The sequence below is a fragment of the Heteronotia binoei genome, chromosome 5 (assembly GCF_032191835.1).
Source record: "Heteronotia binoei isolate CCM8104 ecotype False Entrance Well chromosome 5, APGP_CSIRO_Hbin_v1, whole genome shotgun sequence".
NCBI lineage: Eukaryota > Metazoa > Chordata > Lepidosauria > Squamata > Gekkonidae > Heteronotia > Heteronotia binoei.
Genome location: NC_083227.1, coordinates 81,315,593 through 81,334,438, shown reverse-complemented (window position 1 = coordinate 81,334,438; position 18,846 = coordinate 81,315,593). Strand labels below are relative to the sequence as shown.

At 44.4% G+C, this 18,846-nt stretch overlaps 1 protein-coding gene across 2 annotated transcripts in view; it reads left to right on the top strand.

Annotated features, from left to right (window-relative positions):
• CHCHD6 (coiled-coil-helix-coiled-coil-helix domain containing 6) overlaps positions 1–18,846 on the top strand; it is a 366,636-nt gene that overhangs the window by 330,542 nt on the left and 17,248 nt on the right. The window lies entirely within an intron of this gene.

Genomic DNA, 18,846 nt, shown 5'->3' with positions numbered 1-18,846 from the left:
GGGAACGACGCCTTCCTACACAGATGGACGGGCCCTCTTCACTACATCTTCCCACCAACCCCTCTACTGACTTGGGTACTGATGAAGATCACACGAGACGGCACGGACTGCATCCTGGTAGCCCCCTGGTGGCCACGGCAACCATGGTTCACGAGACTTCTCCAGTTATCTCATCACACTTACCGTCGCCTCCCTCTCGTGAGCGACCTCCTGTCCCAAGCCAACGGTCAGATATTGCACCACAATCCTCAGGTACTGGCCTTAACGGCCTGGAGAATTCGACCTCCCACCTCTCCGCAGAGGTAGCCCACGTTATTCTAAACGCCAGGAAGCCCTCCACAAGGCTTTCGTACTAAAGGAAATGGAAACGCTTCTGTTCATTCGCGACTGCTAACCATCTACTTCCAGAATCAGTACCTCTCAATATGATCCTGGAGTATTTACTTTCTCTACAGAAATCAGGACTCTGTTACTCATCCCTGAAAGTTCATCTGTCTGCCATCTCTGCATTCCACAATACGGTAGACGGCAAAACAGTTTTTTCTCATTCCTTGTCCAAGTCCTTTCTCAAGGGCATGTTGCACCTCAATCCACCCGTTAAACCCCTTGTCCCAACTTGGAGTTTATCTCTAGTTCTTTCCTCGCTTATGAAAGCACCATTTGAACCTATGGCTACCATAGATCTCAGCCTTCTTTCCTGGAAGACAGCATTGCTGATTGCCCTTACCTCTGGAAAACGGGCAAGTGACTTATGCGCCTTCCGCCACGATCCTCCCTACACCACTTTCCACAAGGAAAAGGTTGTCCTAAGACCGGACCCTGCGTTCCTTCCTAAAGTTGTCTCCCAGTTCCACTTATCGACTGCAACCTCTCTGCCGACCTTTTTTCCCAACCCAACCGACCACGGTCAACGGGCCTTGCATTCCTTGGATGCAAGAAGGGCTTTATCTTTCTACCTTGATCGTACACGGCCCTTCCGTAAGGACCCTAATCTATTTGTGGCATACGGAAACCCTTGCAGGGGACACAAAATCTCTACCCAGAGACTATCTAAATGGGTAGTGAGTGCCATTAGGCTGTGCTACGAACTGGCTAAGCAGCCTCTGCCCGAAGGCCTTAAGGCTCACTCTACTAGAGCGGTCTCGACGTCTTCGGCCTTCTTGCACGGCGTCTCCCTAGAGGACATCTGTGCTGCTGCATCGTGGTCCTCTCCTTCCACGTTCGTCTCCCATTATGCGTTGGACGTTCGTGCAAGACGTGACGCCTCCTTCGGCCAAGCGGTCCTCAGATCCATCTTTCACTGAAATGGGGGTGAGTGCATCCGCTTATGTTCCTATATCATACCATCTTTGCTTTGGGCCACGTGACTAACCTTTTCTTTTCCAGCACCCTCCTCCAGGACACTTAGCTGGCTAGTCACCCATGTGTGGGACTGCACAGAGACCACGAAGAAGATAAACAGGTTGCTTACCTGTAACTGATGATCTTCGAGTGGTCATCTGTGCAGTCACACACGCCCACCCAGCCTTCCCCGCTGCTGGCTTTTGGTACTTCCTGCTTTAACCTTTCTAGTCTCTCTGCCAGTGGCGGCTGGAAGAAACTGAGTGGAATGGGCGCTCTCCCCCCGCTCCAGGCATGCGCAGTCGCTGCCTGCTCCCCAGGGCGGGAGGAAAGCGCGCCAAAAGACGTTATAAACGAGCTATTGGAGCTCCGAGGTATGGATCCGTTGCCTGCGGCAAGACCCATGTGTGTGACTGCACAGATGACCACTCGAAGATCATCAGTTACAGGTAAGCAACCTGTTTTTTCCCATCCCAGAGCTCCATAAGTTTCCCATCCCAGACTTGTTTTTGGTTTTGCTCTTAGAGTCCTAGTAAGGCTAGGACTCGCAACAATACTGTGATCAGGACAGCTGGTTCTTGGCCATGGCAGCCTTCCTTTCTGTGTCTGCCGAACAGAGCCGTTCCCTGTGTTGTCAATGTTCCCTAAGGTGCACAGTCTGGTGAGCAAACATTTTACCCCATGAGCCAAAAATGGAGCTAGAAGAAATACTACTCTAGTTGGTGTTTGGCCGCAACCCCAGCTTTGCATTGCTACTTGGTGACCTTGGTTTCCTGTAAGAGCTTTTTGTGCTTTTCTAATCAATTGGTAGCTATGAAGTGCTATGATTTGGCAATTTATATTCCACCAGCTTTTAGCACCCTGATCCCAGTCCTGGAAAATTTATTTGTACTGTTGAACCAGCCTTCCTTAGTGCCTGTCTACCTCCTCACCTGTCTTGCTTCGCACTCTCTGATCTCCCAGCCTTCTCTGCAGGACCAGATCTACATGTTTTTTGAGGTGGGGCAAAATTAAAAAATAACAACCCCTTATGGGCCCATTCTATCTTATGGGCCCATAGAATAGAATGGACTCCATACCCTGGCAGCGCCCAGGGCAAATGCCCCCTCTGCCCCCCCCCCCCCCACACACAGATCAGACCCTGTTTCTCTGGACAGATTCTTTATCATTGTCGCTGAGGTAAAGCAGGCCTCCTGTTAGTATGCAACAATATCACCTTAGTGGTTATATCAGTTTAGGTTTCCTTTTAATACCCATGTCATTCTCGTGGGTGATCCAGTCATCCTGTTTTCATTTTCAGACCTCAGTGAAGTCTCAATACTGTACTGACATCAGTCAGATTTTTGGCCACTGAAGATTTTATTTATTTATTTATTTATTACGTTCGACTTATATCTCGCCCTCTGCGCAAGCGGACTCAGGGCGGCTCAATAAGATCAATGTTTGTTCTTGCCAAATGTGACTCATTATGTAACCATATAAGTATGACTAGAATCAGTTAGTACAGCAGCCATTGATAGGAAGTTGACAGCTGATGTGCTTGGGTAGAATTAATTTTGTGCCTGTCTCCTCTTCACCATCCTTTGGATACTACAGTGGATTTGCCGAAAGCAAGTAATACAGTCCTGTGAACAAGCTTCTATTCACTTTGCTTAACCTCACCCACCATTGTTTGGAAACTATTTTCCTTGATTGCTACTTCCTCTCGTACCTTGCTAGGAATTATATTGTAAATACAGCCCTAAAGCAAGTAGCCTCCCAAATTATTTCTGACTGCCTATTGGCATCAGACCAGCCAGATCCTTTTGTTAGCTGTGTTTCAACTAGATTGTGTGGCAGTCTTGTTTTTCTAAAGCCGTATACCTTCTTTAATTGAGCTCTGTGAGCCATTGTCTGCATAGCACCTCAGGATTCTTGTCTTATAGCTACCAAAAGGGCTCTACAAATATGTATTGTACTGTAGGTATGAGCTTTCGACTCTGCAGGTGCTGGAGGGTTGGGGGATGAACAGCATACAGCGAGAGACAGTGTCTCCAGGGACAATGGAAACATGATGGCACAGGGAATTGTGGGAAAGGGAATCAGGTTTAGCTGCCTTGAGCATCACCTTTTAATAAAGCAACTATTTATAGAATCGGCTGAGGCATTGTCAAGTAGATTGTTAAATTAATATTTACATACTAGCTTCATTGTATTTTTTCCCTCCCTGAAAATCTCATTTGCATTGGTGCATGGACCCAAAGTGCAAGTCTCCATTCTCCAGGCACAAAAAATTAGTTCAATAAAAGACATAACGTGCTTTGCAGAATGGATTTGAAAGCCATTCTAGATAAGCTTTCCTGCCTTGCAGTACCTACAAGCTTGACATGTTCCTTCTCTCGCTCTGTCTCCCATTCCTTCCTTTGCTACATCCTCTATACCTCTACCCCCACCTCCACCCCCACCTTGTTTTTAGTAAAAGCCACTTTCAAAACCCACCTTGGTTCTTCAACAGATGGGGGAGGAAAGCAGTCTCAAGGCTCATTGTGTGTGTGTGTGTGTGTGTGTGTGAGAGAGAGAGAGAGAGAGAGCACAAGCAGACAAGACAGATAGCATTTCTGCATAGCGCTTCCTACTTAATCTCTGCCTCTTGGGGGAAAAGACTAAAATTGTCAATGGATGCTGGTAATTTGGAAGTCGGCAGACAAAACGGGGATGTGTAGAAGGTGGTGACTTAACCCAGATGCGAAATCCCTGTCCCTATTTGCATCTTGTTGAAAGCATTTGCACTGTGAAAGGCTTTGGGGTTTTATACCTTTTAGCACAAATGAGCCAGCAGCGAGAATAATTGCTGCTCACTGGAGCTGTGTGTAGAATTCAGCAGGCTCTGTACACCTGGATAAGCAGTTTAAAGTTCTCTGTCTGTGTTTCAAGGGGAAAGAGCTGTCTGGTGGCTGGAGGCTCCTGGCTTTCCTCTGGCTACATGCTTGCTTGGTGACCTTGAACAAGTTGTTTAAACTTCTGTCTTCTCCCTTTACCCATCTCTAAAAAAATTTTTGTACATTACAGAGATTCAGGGCTGCTGAGAGTGAATGGACTCCTGGTAGGAAGTATGGTAGAAAGTGCACTGTTGTCTGTGTTGTTGGTAACCTTTAGACTGTAACACAGGTTCCACAGAACTGTCCTTGGAAAGCTATGACTAATGCAGCATGCAGTGGCTTATCAGCTGACAAGTCCATAGCAAAGGGGGAGTCCAGGGGCACCTTAAAGAAGAACAATATTTATTCCAGCATGAGCTTTCTTGAGCCAGAACTCACTTCTTTGGATGCTCTGACTTTCAGAAACTCATATAAGTGAAATGTTGCTTTTCCTTAATGTGGTACTGGACTTCTGCTTTATTTTGCTACAAAACACTACCATGGCTTCTGTTCTGGAATTATCAGATCACAGGGAACAATGACCTTGATTTTGGCCCATCTGATCTGGTGTCCAGTCTACTTGTAGACCCAGTTCTAGATGCTTTTGCTTACGTTAAAGCCTGAGGGAGTCTGGACCCTACATATCAATGGGAGTGTTTTGCCCTCTGGGTGTTAAGAGAAGCAGATGGAGTTCTGCTCTGCCTTCTGTTCCAGTGAGTTCTGTTGCGTCAGAGAGCAAGGCCTTTTCGGTAGTGATGTGTATCTCATGGAAGTCTCTGCTGAGGGAATTCCTTGTGTATTACCACACTGTATGCCTTCCACTGCCAGCTGGAAACTTGTCTGTTTACTTATCTTTGGGGAGGGGGAGAGTGCTGATTATCGACTGCTTTTGCTTTACAACAAAGTGATTGTAGTCCTTGATTGGGTTTAAGCTGTCTGCATGGTTTCTGTTTTACACTTGCATTTTGTTAGTTTTACTGGTATATCACATGTGGCATGAAGTGCTATAGAACAGAGACCAGACCAGCGTCAGATATCACCATTGTCTGGCAGCTGCTGGGGTTCAAGTGACCTGGGTGAGCTTGCAGTAGTTCTCTGTGGGTCTTTGGGGGGACTGGGCCCCCTTTGAACTGCCATGTTCACAGTGCTGTGCTGTGGAAGTGGCAACTCTTTCTCCCCCCCCCCCCCCGCACACCTTTTTTACAGGGGAGTGAACGAGTATATTTTCTTCTGTATTTTGCATCCACTGCTTACTCCCAAGAGGGCCTCCCACTGCTGTTGCCTAAGGGGAAGGCATCTTGCTGCTGCTAGGATCCCCCCTCCAATCTCATCCTGCCCTCAACTTTGTGATGTGCCACTGGCAGAAACCACACACACACACACACACACACACACACTGAGGAAGAGAAGGCTCTTTCTGTGGGCAGGTGAGCCAGTGTTGCTGACTGCTGAGAGCAGCCTGGCAGGTGGCAGCTGCCACTGCCTGAAGAAAAGGAACAGTCAACTGTTTGCCCTCTTGCCCACCTGCCTACTCCTTTGGTTTCTAAACAGCAGTTGCTGCTCCTGACAGCCATCACTATTCATTTGCCAGCAGGCAGGAGTCAGCAGCAGCTCCACCACCTCTGATGGACTGAGGGAGAGGGCAAAGAGGAGTTGTGGCCCACTTAATGCAGGGAGGTGGGAGCACTGGGGTGAGGGAGATATTGCCAAGCTGGCCACAAAAATCTGGAACCAGTCCTGAGGGTGACTCTGAAAATTGTATAAAATAAAAAAAATATGAAGCAAAAAACAAACATGAAATTGAGCACACTAATCACAAAAGAGATTGTTATGCTGTGTGTATCTTTAAAATATTGTCATGGGCAAAATGAGAAGGAAGAACGTCTGAGAAACGTCTTGATTCTTAGGTTGTATGTGCTTTGCTGTTGGCAACAAGAATTGGAATCCAGTACAGAATATCCTGTTTTCTTTTATGGCTGGAAATTATGTGGATCAGGAAGATTTAGGTACTACAGCTATTTCACTTCCATGTTTATTCTGCTGGTACATTTAATTTTAGGGTTTGGGGTTAGGTTTTTTTTTCATGGGGAAGGTTAGGGATTAATATAATTTTGTGGATCAATACATGTGCAAGAGGGAAACACAGAGGTGGAGCCACAGACTGAGAGACTGTTAAGTTGGAGGGGGGGATAAACTCTTCCTTGTCCATTAAAAGGACCAACCACAAACAGCGCCCACATGCATTTATATTTTCTACAAGTATGAAAATTAGATATGTGGTTTTTAAAAGCTCTTTCTCAAGATTCTGTGGTATATACCAAATTTTGCATTAAATTACATATCCTACCATTTACAGGAAACCTGTGGATGGGAGACTTCCCAGGGTGTGGCAAGCTGGCATATATTGGCTGATGTTTTCACTAAATCGAGGAGGAGGGAGGTGGTTCCTTCCCATATTCATTCCTGGATGTGCAGTTAGAGGTCAGCAGCCCTGTTCCTCAGTGCTTATTTCCAGTGACAGCATGCCAGGATGCATGGGGGCCCAAAAATTATTTCAAGACACTCTCAATGACTATGCTACGGAGCAGATGGTCACAGAACCTATCAGGGGAGAGGCGATCCTGGACTTGGTCCTAAGTAATGCCCAAGATCTGGTGAGAGATGTAAAAGTGATTGCACCGCTAGGGAACAGTGACCATAATGTTATTGGGTTCAACATTTGTATAAATAGAGAGTTGTCCAAAAACCACTTTTAACTTTAAAAGTGGAAACTTCTCTGAGATGAGGGGGCATGTGAAGAGGAATATGAAAGGAAAGATAAAAAGGGTCAAGACCCTTGGGGAAGCTTGGAGATTATTTAAAACCAAAATCCTAGAAGCTCAGATAAAATATATACCGCAGGTTAGGAAAGGCATAAATAGGTATAGAAAAAGGCCTGCATGGTTAACAAACAAAGTAATGGAAGCTGTAAAAGGTATGAAGAATTCTTTTTAAGTGGTGGAAAGCTAGTCTCAATGATGTTAATAAAAGGGAACACAGGCTGTGACAAATAAAATGCAAGTCTGTGATCAGGCAGGCAGAAGGAGACTATGAGGCGCATAAAACATAAAGACCAACAATAAAAAATTCTTTAAATGTTTTAGACGCAGGAAACTAGCCAGAGAGGCACCCTTGGATGACCAAGGGGTTAAAAGCTTACTGAAGGACTATAGGGAAATGGCTGAGAAGCTGGATCGGGGCTATAACCAGAATTTTAAAAGTTGGGGGTCTTTTTAAAATCAGGGGGCACCTTTTCCCATCCATTGTGGGGCTTGCAGCTTCTCAGAAGCTTTCTGGAATAAGGTACCATCCAAACACACACACCCTCCCCAGAGCATTTCATGCAGCTTCCTCCACCTCCCTTCTCACCGCCTGCTGCTTTTGCTGCTGCAGTGCACTGTGCCCTGCTCAGCTCTCGCAGCTCTGGCTGCCACTGATGATAGTTGACCATCTCAGCCATGACAAAGAAAAAAAAGGGGGAGAAAGCAGGCTGCACCCTTTGTGACTACGGGCCTGCCTCTGTCTTCACTGTGGAAGATGAAAAGTGCTTGCCCACTCCAGAACCACTGATTTTGGGAGGGGTGTTGAAAGACCTGAGTCAGATTGAGGTGACGAGAGAGGAGGACCTATGACTGATAGACAATTCAAAAACTGATAAATCACCAGGCCTGGATGGCATACATCCAAGAGTTCTGAAATTGTGGATCTCCTGACAAAAATATGTAATCTTTCATTAAAATCTGCCTCCATTCCTGAGGCCTGGAAGGTAGCTAATGTCACCCCCATCTTTAAAAAGAGTTCCAGAGGAGATTCAGGAAATTACAGGCCAGTCAGTCTGACATAAATAATGGGAAAGTTGGTGGAAACTGTTATTAAAGAGAGAATTAGTAGGCGCACTGATGGACAAAAGCTATTGAGGAAGACTCAGCATGGGTTCTGTATCTTGTCTTGATAACCTGTTAGAGTTATCTGAGGGGGTGAACAAACATGTGGACAAAGGGGACCCAATAGATGTTGTTTACCTTGACTTCCAGAAAGCTTTTGATAAAGTTCCTCATCAAAGGCTCCTAAGTAAGCTCAAAAGTCATGGAGTAAAAGGACAGGTCCTCTTGTGGATCAAAAACTGGCTAATAAATAGGAAACAGAGAGTAAGTATAAATGGGCAATTTTCAAATTGGAGTGTGGTAAGCAGTGGGGTACCGCAGAGCTCAGTTCTGGGTCTGATGCTTTTTAACTTGTTAATTAATGAGTTAGAGTTTGGAGTAAGCAGTGAAGTGGCTAAGTTTGCAGATGACATTAAATTGTTCAGAGTAGTGAGAACCAGGGAGGATTGTGAAGCACTCCAGAGGGATCTGTTGAGGATGTGTGAGTGGGCGTCAGTGTGGCAAATGTGCAAAGTAATGCACATTGGGACCAAAAATCCTAACTATAAATAGACATTGATGGGGTCTGAACTTGTGGAGACTGACCAAGAGGGAGAGATCTTGGAGTAATGGTAGATAACTAACTGAAAATGTTGAGATAGTGCGCGACTGCAATAAAAAAAGACCAACACTATGCTGGGGATTATTAGAAAGGGAGTCGAAAACAAATCAGTCAGTATCATAATAGCCCTATATAAATCGATGATGCAGCCTCATTTGGAATACTGTATACAATTCTGATCACCTCACCTCAAAAAAGATATTGTAACATTGAAAAAAGTGCAGAAAAGGGCAACTAGAATGATTAGAGAGTTGGAACACTTCCCTTATGAAGAAAGGTTAAAGCACTTGGGGCTCTTTAACTTGGAGAAACGACTGAGGGGTGACATGATAGAGGTTTACAGAATTACTTTTCTCCCTTTCTCACAGTATAAGAACTCATGGACACTCAATTAAATTTCTGAACAGTTTGGTTAGAATGAATAAAAGGAGGTACTTCTTCACTCGAAAAGTGATAACACATGGAATTCACTGCCACAATGGTGGTGGCAGCTACAAGCATAGACAGCTTCAAGAGGGGATTAGATAAACATATGGAGCAGAGGTCCATCAGTGACTATTAGCCACAAAGTATAGATAGGACTCTCTGTCTGAGGCAAGTGATGCTCTGTATTCTTGGTGCTTGGGGACAGGGGGCAACAGTGGAAGAGTTTCTAGTGTCCTGACCTCACTGGGGGGTTTTTTGGCCACTCTGTGACAAAGTATTGGACTGGATGGGGCATTGGCCTGATCCAACAAGGCTTCTCTTATGTTCTTATGACACCATTGTCAGATATTCTAGCTTGCATCCCATGTATTGTATTGTATTGTCTGGGTCTGTGTGTCTTCAATGGCAGCTGATTGGAAAACAGTGCATTTGAAGAGTGGTTTTCATGGGCATTTAGCCAGGCCCTACACATGTGGAGTTTAGGAGATAAAATGTCCAGGTTAGAAAGAATGGTGTCCAGCCAATACCTTTTAATTTGCAAATTAAGCACACAATCGCCTATTGAATGGTAAAAAGGTAAAGGTAGTCCCCTGTGCAAGCACCAGTCGTTTTTGACTCTGGGGTGATGTTGCTTTCACAGCATTTTCACGGCAGACTTTTTACGGGGTGGTTTGCCATTGCCTTCCCCAGTCATCTACACCTTCCCCCCAGCTAGCTGGGTACTCATTTTACTGACCTCGGAAGGATGGAAGGCTGAGTCAACCTCGAGCCGGCTACCTGAACCAGCTTCTGCTGGGATCGAACTCAGGTCGTGAGCAGAGGGCTCCGACTGCAGTACTGCAGCTTTACCACTCTGCGCCACGGGGCTCTTATTGAATGGTTAGCTGTTGTTAATTCAGATTCATGCTCCATGTCCAGTATGTAATGCTGGATCCAGTATGGTGGACCCAGATCACTTATTCTGTTCTATTATTGTAAGGCTTTCTCCCTGCTCCGGTCAGGTCTCAGCTGACTTACGGTGACTCTGTAGTGAGAGCTTGACTGGAGGCTATAATAAATTGATGAACAGACCAGGGAGACTGATGGGCTGGTAAAAGAGAGGGAGGTCTCATGGTGTCCAGAAGTATGCCTACTAACACAGTGTTGTGTCTGTTAACTAATAGATCCAGTGGAAGCTTTCATCATACAGATTTGAACACTATGGCCAGAAAGGGATGCTGACTGATGAGTGTAAGGAACACTAGGGATTTGGGAACTGAATTAAGTAAATATGCAGAAAAAGGCCAAATGCAGAAGAAGAAAATTGACATTGTGGTTAAGGCATGAACCTGGATGTCAGATGATTTGGGTGGATGCACTTTTTACCTCTCTGATTGGTTGCTCCTGGGAAAATGGTTTCAACTCTGACTTTGTTTTCCTGTTTCCAAAGTGAGGCATTAATTTCTATTTTGGCATCATATAAGCGTATAGCTATATATCTGGGCCGAAATGCTTCACAAGAGGACTGAGAGGATACATTTGTTCCTGTTTTGTACAAGCAATTCAAGAATTCTTTTTAAGTGGTAGGTGCCAGGCTGATGGATTACAATTGTGTTGCGTGGTGAATACATTTGAGCTATCAGGAAAACTATGAAGGCTTTTTTGTTTCACTTTTCCTATGGCGATGCAGCTGCTTCTGCTGCTTGGGGCTAGATAATATGCTTTTCTTGGATAAATTAGGCAGCAAAGGAAGGGTTTGACCTAGAGAATGGGTATTTTAATGGTGATGCTGGTGACCTGGACACTGTACAGATGAAAACGGGTAGCTGTGTTATTTTCCCTGTAGCAGTAGAAAAGAGCAGTGACATACGAAAGCTCATACCCTGCAACAAATGTTGTTAGTCTTTAAGGTTCTGCTGTATGTTAGACTCTTGAGCAAGGACATAATTCCAGTCAGTGAATGTAAATCAATACAGTCCATCAGCCGTGCCCTCCACCTCTGTCACTTTCACACTGACTCAAGACTGTGCCGTATCCCTCTCCCTGAAAGCCACCTCAGTATTTATTTCAGAGTAATGTAGAAGAGGATGAGGCCTTCTGTCACCTAGTGCCAGAGCAATGTTGGCTAACTGTGGCCGTCCTGTCCTTTGTTTCTTTATGCTTTGTAATGCAAACCTACTGAATCTGGATTTGGAAGTTTAGAGGCTGCCTCTCAAAGGCTAACTCTTCTCACAAGGAAAGAGGAGGAGGGCAAAATGGAGCAGTGAGGATCTCTTGGAAGCTTCTGCTCTGAATTGATTTGTTTGTCTTTGGCTGCTTCCTCAGGGAAGCGAACTTTTGCCTTACTGAATCTTTTTTTTTTAACAGAAAGTTCTTATTTGTCTGGCAAGTAAGACTGAAATGATAAAGCAATGTGTAACTTAAAGGGGCATAGGCATCTTTTAGCCATCCCATGACATCTGCCACATTTACTTTACTTACCAAGTATATTGATAGGCACCAACCACTTAGGCTCTTTTGTAAGAACAACTCCCAAGTAAATCCTAAATTGCCTCGTTTCCATGGCACAGTGAGAGATTGGGCACTTTCTGCTCTTGATGACTCACATGAATTTCCCAACACTTTCCTGTGTCTTTGAACTCCTGGCCCCCAAATTCCTTTAAAAGTGCTTTCATACAAGGATGTCTAAGTGGCATAGCAATATAGACATAGCTGCTCCACAGTCTAGGTTTACCAGATACATGTGCTGTCTACATTTACACTTGGACTTGGCCCAGGGCAGGGGTGGCCAATCTGTGGCTTGGGAGTCACATTCAGTTCTTTCACACATATTGTGCAGCTCCCGCAGGTCAAGGAGGAACCTAATGCAGGCTTACTCTCAAGTAAGTGTGCTTAGCATTGGGACCTCAGTCAGCCTCTGAGTGCCGACCCATAGATAGGCGTTTCCACTGCTTGTGAAGTGGGGGGAAGATAGGCAGATTCACAAGCTCTTCTCCACCATCATACAGGTCACTTGGAGACCTAGAGCGGGGAAAGAGCGCAAGAGCTGAGGGAGCTCCTGGAAGGAGGGACAGAATTAAAGAGCAGTGCAGGGTTCCCCCTTAGTTTTATAACTCTTGTAAGAACTGTATTTACTAACCTTGATGAGAGATCCATAATGATGCAAGGTGGTCACTGATTTATATGGTACATGTCTGTTTCCTTCTCCCTCTGGTGCCAAAAAAATAATTCCCTAACCTTTCCCTATGTTTGTCTTAAATTGGGAATAACAGTCCCAGATTTTGGGGGTTTTTTTAAACAAAAGTCTCCTTCTAGCATGATTGTGTTGTAAAGTGTATACATATGTAATTTATCTTTCTGTGCAAGAAACTATTTAAGAGTTTTAATAAAGATGTGTTTGTAATATTTGTTCATGTCTTGCGGCTCTCAAACATCTGACATTTATTCTATGTGACTCTTACATTAAGCAAGTTTGGCCACCTCTTGGAGTCAGCTACTGCCATCTTCCCAATATCCCTTCTTACGCAAGACTTTTCTGAGTAGAGTTTTCCTAAACCTATGGTTCCTACAAGAGCTGCTCAAGTAATAGGTGCACCAAAACTACGGGAGTTGTGTGTCTGATAGCATTCCCCTTTCCTAGAGACACTTTCAAAAAGATACAGGGCTAGAGCTGTGGGTGTGTGTTTATGTGTCCCCTGTCCACACAGTGTTGTATTTGTGAGAATTCATTAGAACACACATTTCCATAGCCAGGCACCTAAGCATACATTCCTAAAATAACTACTACATTCATAGCCACATGATTATTCATCCACGTGTATTGTACACACACTTGGACATACACAGCCAGACTCCCACAACATAAAGGTTTCTAATATAGCTGAAGCACAGTGGCATTGTTTGTCCAATTGCCAGCAAACGCACAGTGTTATTGTGTGGGTTTTGAAAGCCCTGGTGCTTTATTCTCTGCAGACTGAATAGCAGCTGCGGGTAATAATAACACAAGATTAAAAAAGCCAACATTATAGGGGCATTTACAGCCCACTGAGAGAGTGAAATCTCAGTGTGGCTGAGCCGTGTCTCTAGCGATCCTTCATTTCTCCTGCTTGATAAGGAAATGATGGGCAGTTCTTGAGAAATGACTACCGCAGTGCTCATGAAAGGGGGAGCAACGCCACAGTAAGTGGAGTGGGACAAATGAAAAAAAAAATAAAAGCTCTCTGCAAACCAAACAGCTGCCTTGTCTTCTTTGTGTTGGGTAGGTTCATTTGCGTGCTGGGTGGTGGGGTGTTTTGACTCCTTCCTCTACAGTCCAGTGAAAAAGCAGATTCTGGTTTATTACTGTGCTGTCAGTCCTGATTGCATGCAATTCAAGGCCTCTAGCTGAGAGACCCTCATTAGTAATGCCCTTGGCACGGTCGGCTTGGAAACCAAGGAGATCCTTTGAGGACCATCCATGAACCTACCCACACAAGCATAAAGTGGGAATGGAGTTTGGGCTCTACTAGACAACCTTGCTCCTTTTCCATTCCCACAGTGACTTCTGGTGCATTTGTAAAGATCAAGATTAGGATACCATTAGGGCTAGAATGTACTTATGCGCCAAAATTATTTGTGCTTTCTGTAATAAGTTTTACTGTTAGGGAACTATGAATGATCCAGGCAAAGGTGGGATTTATTTCAGCATTCTCATCTACAGTTCCTTTTTTTTCTCTGAAGTTCTAGGTTTTTTAGTTGGCAGTACAGAAAAAATGGGGGGAGGGCAGCTCAGATCTGACCATAGCCCTGCTTAAATCCCCTAATATTCCTGAATTTTTCCCATTATCTGTGAGACAAGGTGATCTCCTTGCAAACTTAATCCTAGCATCTTTGTACATATACAGACACACACACACACACACTTTAGTGAAGACTTTCAGTGTCATTTTATCAGTTGACAACACTGCTGCTTTACTGGTGAGATCGAAATACTGACTGAGAATGGAGGAGAAAAACTTGGCTTACTTGAAAAATCCAGTGGGTTTTGTGTTTGTTTGTTTTTGCACTATTTGACTATGGTATTTTTTGCCTCATTTAATGATTATTGAACTCTTGAATTAACACAAAATTAAGTCTTTCTAAACGATAGGTATTTAAAAGCCGCGTGCTTCCTTTGTTCCATGGTGGGAGAGTTGCATTTCCTTTCCATGCCACTAGAGCAAATTGACAATGGTCCGTGGAAGTTTCTGTTCACTCTCTCTTTATAGCTTTCGGAAATAGAAAACCAGAACCATGCTCCTGAAGGTGTTTCATTTTTGGAGCTATCATTGGTCTTTTAAAAAGAAAGGCCAATGGTCTTTTAAAAGTACTATCATTGGTCTTTTAAAAAGAAAGTTACTTTTCAGGTTTCTCTTTTCTTTGGTGAAGATAGTGTAAGTTAATATAGGTAACCAAGTTTAGGATGTTAAGGTCCTCTAGATGTGGAAAGAAAAGTCGTTCAGTAGTTCTGTCCTCAGACTACTTTTTTCATGGAGCAAGGACTTGGTTATTATCAGTCCTAGCATGAGGACTGTTTTATCGTATCCGTTTGTTTTAAAGGGGTTTTATGTCCAGGGTTGTTTTTATTGACTAGTTTATATTTTATTGATTTTGCCTGTTTTTATTGGCATAATTTGTTTCTATTCACTTGTTTTTATTGTTGTGGTTTATTTTTATTTGTTTTAGTTGTGAGCAGATCTGGAGAAGTGGCATACAAATTTTATTGATAAATAAATAATGTTGCCTTTATTTTATCCATCAAGGCTTCTGAGGTTATTTAATACCTGCATTATTACTTCCCTTGGTAACAATGGTTTCAAACAAATTCTTATCTAAAATGTAAAAAACAGGTTTAAAACACGATTAACGCTATGAAATAATCCCATCAAAATGATTTTAGTATTGACTCACCACATCCGAGTAAAGGGGGGAAATCCAATTCCTAAGTAAAAGTTCTTTTAACACCTCCAGGAGATTATGTCTTTAGTGCTGTTGCATTTCATTTCTGACACATTCTCCAGAGGGGGCTTGCGTTTTGCAAATTTCTTCATTCAATCTGTTTTGATAGTCCTAATATCTTGCTAGAAGGATACTGTTCATTGACAGGTATTGTGTTTGGTTTCCATTCCCTTTGCAATATGTTGCTTTGCCCCTTTGCAGCATTTTTTAAAATGAAGAAATCTCTTCTTAGGACTGGAACATCCTCTCCCTGTGGTGATGTCACTCCTGGGCACTGATGCAGAAGGGGGGGGTGCACATGAGGGAAGTGCTTGCAGCTCAGTACGCTGAACACCTTCTTTGCATTCAGAGGACCTGGGTCTAGTCCCTGGCATGTCTAGTGAAAAGGAGTTCAGGCAGCAGATGTTGGGAAAGACCCTTTCTCTGCCTGGGGTCCTGGGGAGCTGTTGCTAGTACAATTCAGAGCTTGTTAGACTACTGCTCTGATTCCACATTAGGCAGCTTTGCATACTGAATCCCTCTACATACACCTTACGTTGTTCTGGAACAACTGGACTATGTCTGGTGCTTTAAAGAATTTCCACAACCCCTGCTTCTTTGTAACTATCATACATCCTTCCTTTGAATATTCTACATTATTTAACATCCTGGAGGCCATTAGGCCTGAATTTTCATCAGTGACGATTAAGCCAGCCTACCTTTAAACTCCTCTCATGGGCCAAGTTAGTGTACAAGGATGATAATCAGTGCTGTCTAATTTGTTGAAGTGAGGGATCTGTTTTTCAGACTGCAACATGATAGTATCACTTCTCCTGTACCAGTGAAAAAGATGCAAGTTGGGATTTGCATTACAGTGCAGTCTGGGTATGTAATTTGTATGTTGCCTGTGCTTTGATATGGCACTAGTCCATAATGAGTATATAGAGCAGCACTTTGAGGGGGACCTGTCTTCACCTCTGCATTTTTACCAGATGTCAGATCTCCATCACTTTTGAATGAATCTGGGCTATTAAGGTACATGTGCAGTGGCATGCAACTGCTTCTCCCATGGTGGAATTCCCGCATGGCTATATTGCATGTGTGAATATCAGAACCACATTGAATGAGGCTCATCACTTGGGGCTTTCTTACCTCAATGTCTGTAGGCCAGGAGGGATGATAACAATGGGAACTGCCTATTATTTCACACGCATACCTCAGCTGTGGAATGGGATCACACAATGTCGAAAGGACTATGTCACTAGTCTTAAGTTGTCAAACATTTTTATGAAAGATGACTGGGGAAAGAGCTCTGGTGAATCAGTAGTTTAGAAATGGCTGGGAAGAGGAAAGGATGACTGAAACACATTGGGTCCTGTTTATTTATTTGCTAGAAACTTTCCATCAGCAGCACTTGAAATATTCCCAGCTGACAACCACCTTGTCTTCCTTCCTTCTGTCTGCCTCTGGGGCTCCTGCTTCAGAATGACTTGGTTCCAAGTAGACAATACTTTGCTGGCAGATAATTGGGCACCCAAGCAGTTGTGCTGGTATCTATCACAAACAGACACACGCTGCACAGTGAAGAAAATTACCAGACACAACTGGTACCATTTGTCAAAAAAGGGAGGGGAAGAGAAATCTGTCCAAGCCATGTCCAAAAGACACAAATGCAACACATTTATTTAAAAAATGTTCTTTTAAAATTCTTGCTGTGCATGTTTTAAACTGCTCCAGTTAAACAGCTCACCTCAGGTCTTGTAGCGAGAGGACTGCTAGTAGATAAATGTCAGCGGGTTTCTACCTTGTCGTTCTTCTCTAATTGGAGGTTTGAAATCAAGAGAAAGGAGAGATGGATCTTGAGGGATTAGTATCTGCATCATCCATCCCAATAGCCAGAGAAGGCACCATAGCACAAAACTAACCCTCGGTGACGGATGTAGCAGTTCAAGATAGATACTTGCAACTGCTGAGCCATCAGTAGCAGGCACTATATCCAATTAGGTCATTTGAATTATTCTGCCCACCCTGCAGACGCAAATGGGGGCAAACTGAGTGATGCTTGCCCTTTAGCATCCTGATCCAATCCTGAGTGGAGGTTGATCTCACCCAGAGGCGGCTCTCTCACTAGGCAAACTAGTTGCCTAGGGTGCCGGGAGGGTCGGGTGCCGAATTGGGCTTCCCCCCTCCCAGTGCAGCAGGCAAGCGCCTAGTTTGCCTGCCTCCAACGCCTGTGCACCCACGTGCCCACCGCTGCCACTACCACCACCTGCTCCTCCTTCCCTTCACCTCCCCACCTCCAGGTGCCTGCCTCCTCCTCCGCCTGCACGCCTGCCCGCCACTACCACCCGACCCTTCCCTTCCCGTCCCTTCGCCTCCCACGCCCTGCACCTGGGCCATGCAGAGACCTCCTCCGCCCGCATGCCTGCCACCTGCCACCTCCTTTCCTTCCCTTCCCTTCCCTTCCTGTCCCGTCCCCTCTTCCCTCCGTGCGATGACAGGACACTGCTATGATTGCACAGGGGGGAGGCGATGGGACAGGAAGGAAAGGGAAGGAGGGGGCAGGCGGCGGGTGTTTGAAGCGCTATGGGGGGGGTGCCTCCTGGGGCGCCATGCACACTCAGGCCACCACTGATCTCTCACCACTGAGCCACAAGACATAAAGACACAATGCTTATCTACTGTACAGCTTGAGTTGAGTGGCAAAGAGAAAGGGCAAGACAAACTATTCTGAGGCTCAATTTATGAGTAGGTTGTGTTGGCTGAAAAAGAAACATTCACTGCACAGTTCTTAGCACACTTACTTTTTATCCAGGAAAGAGGCTCATAATCCTCCCTTCCAAGTCAAGCAAAATATTGGGAAATATAAACACTGCTGCAGGTCAAGCACAGCATTCTTCTTCATGTATTCAATGTTTTATTCAAGTCTTTCTCTCTTTCCCTTGCAGTTTCAATTAGGTTTTTAGTAGCATTGTGCATGTGTGATTGATTATAAGTGGTCGGTTATTCACCACCACCATTTTTCTTTTGCACCTGTACCCTACTGAGAAGTGAAAACTATTTGCATGGCCAGGGCCTGTGTGAGAGGATCTTTGACTTGTGATTATATTTATTTTCATCTTCCTGAAGCATATAAGCTGCTACTTAACCGTTAATTTTCATTTAGATAGTCCTTTTCTTTTGTTAAGTGCTTTACTGTGCTTCTCATTCCATCTTTAAAGGGTTGGAGTTAAGCAGCTCGCCTCAGCCGCTTCACTCAGCTGTGAAGTCAAACATTATGTCTGTTGCTTTGGTCTTTGGGAACTGGGACAGAAACTTGCCCTTGGCCTACGTGGGTCTTGAACCCACACTCTCTTTTGGCATCAGAAGGCCTGGGCTTATCTGAATGAATAATGTGGCATCAAATCACAACTGACTTACGGTGACTCCTCATGGGGCTTTCAAGGCAAGAGACATTTAGAGGTGACTTGACATTGCCTGCCTCTGCATAGTGACCCCAGTCTTCATTGGTGGTCTCCCCTACAAGTACTAATCAGGGCCAATCCTAAACTGGGCTATTCAGACTGCTCTCAGCTTGTTTAGAAAGGTGAGAAGTCACTGACCTACTTTCTGGATTGCTTTATATTAAAAATACTGGGCACTGTAGTCTCTCCTCTTCTAAAAGGCGCTTGCAAATTTAATGTCATCATTATGATATGCATATCACTATCTGCACAAAAAGGCC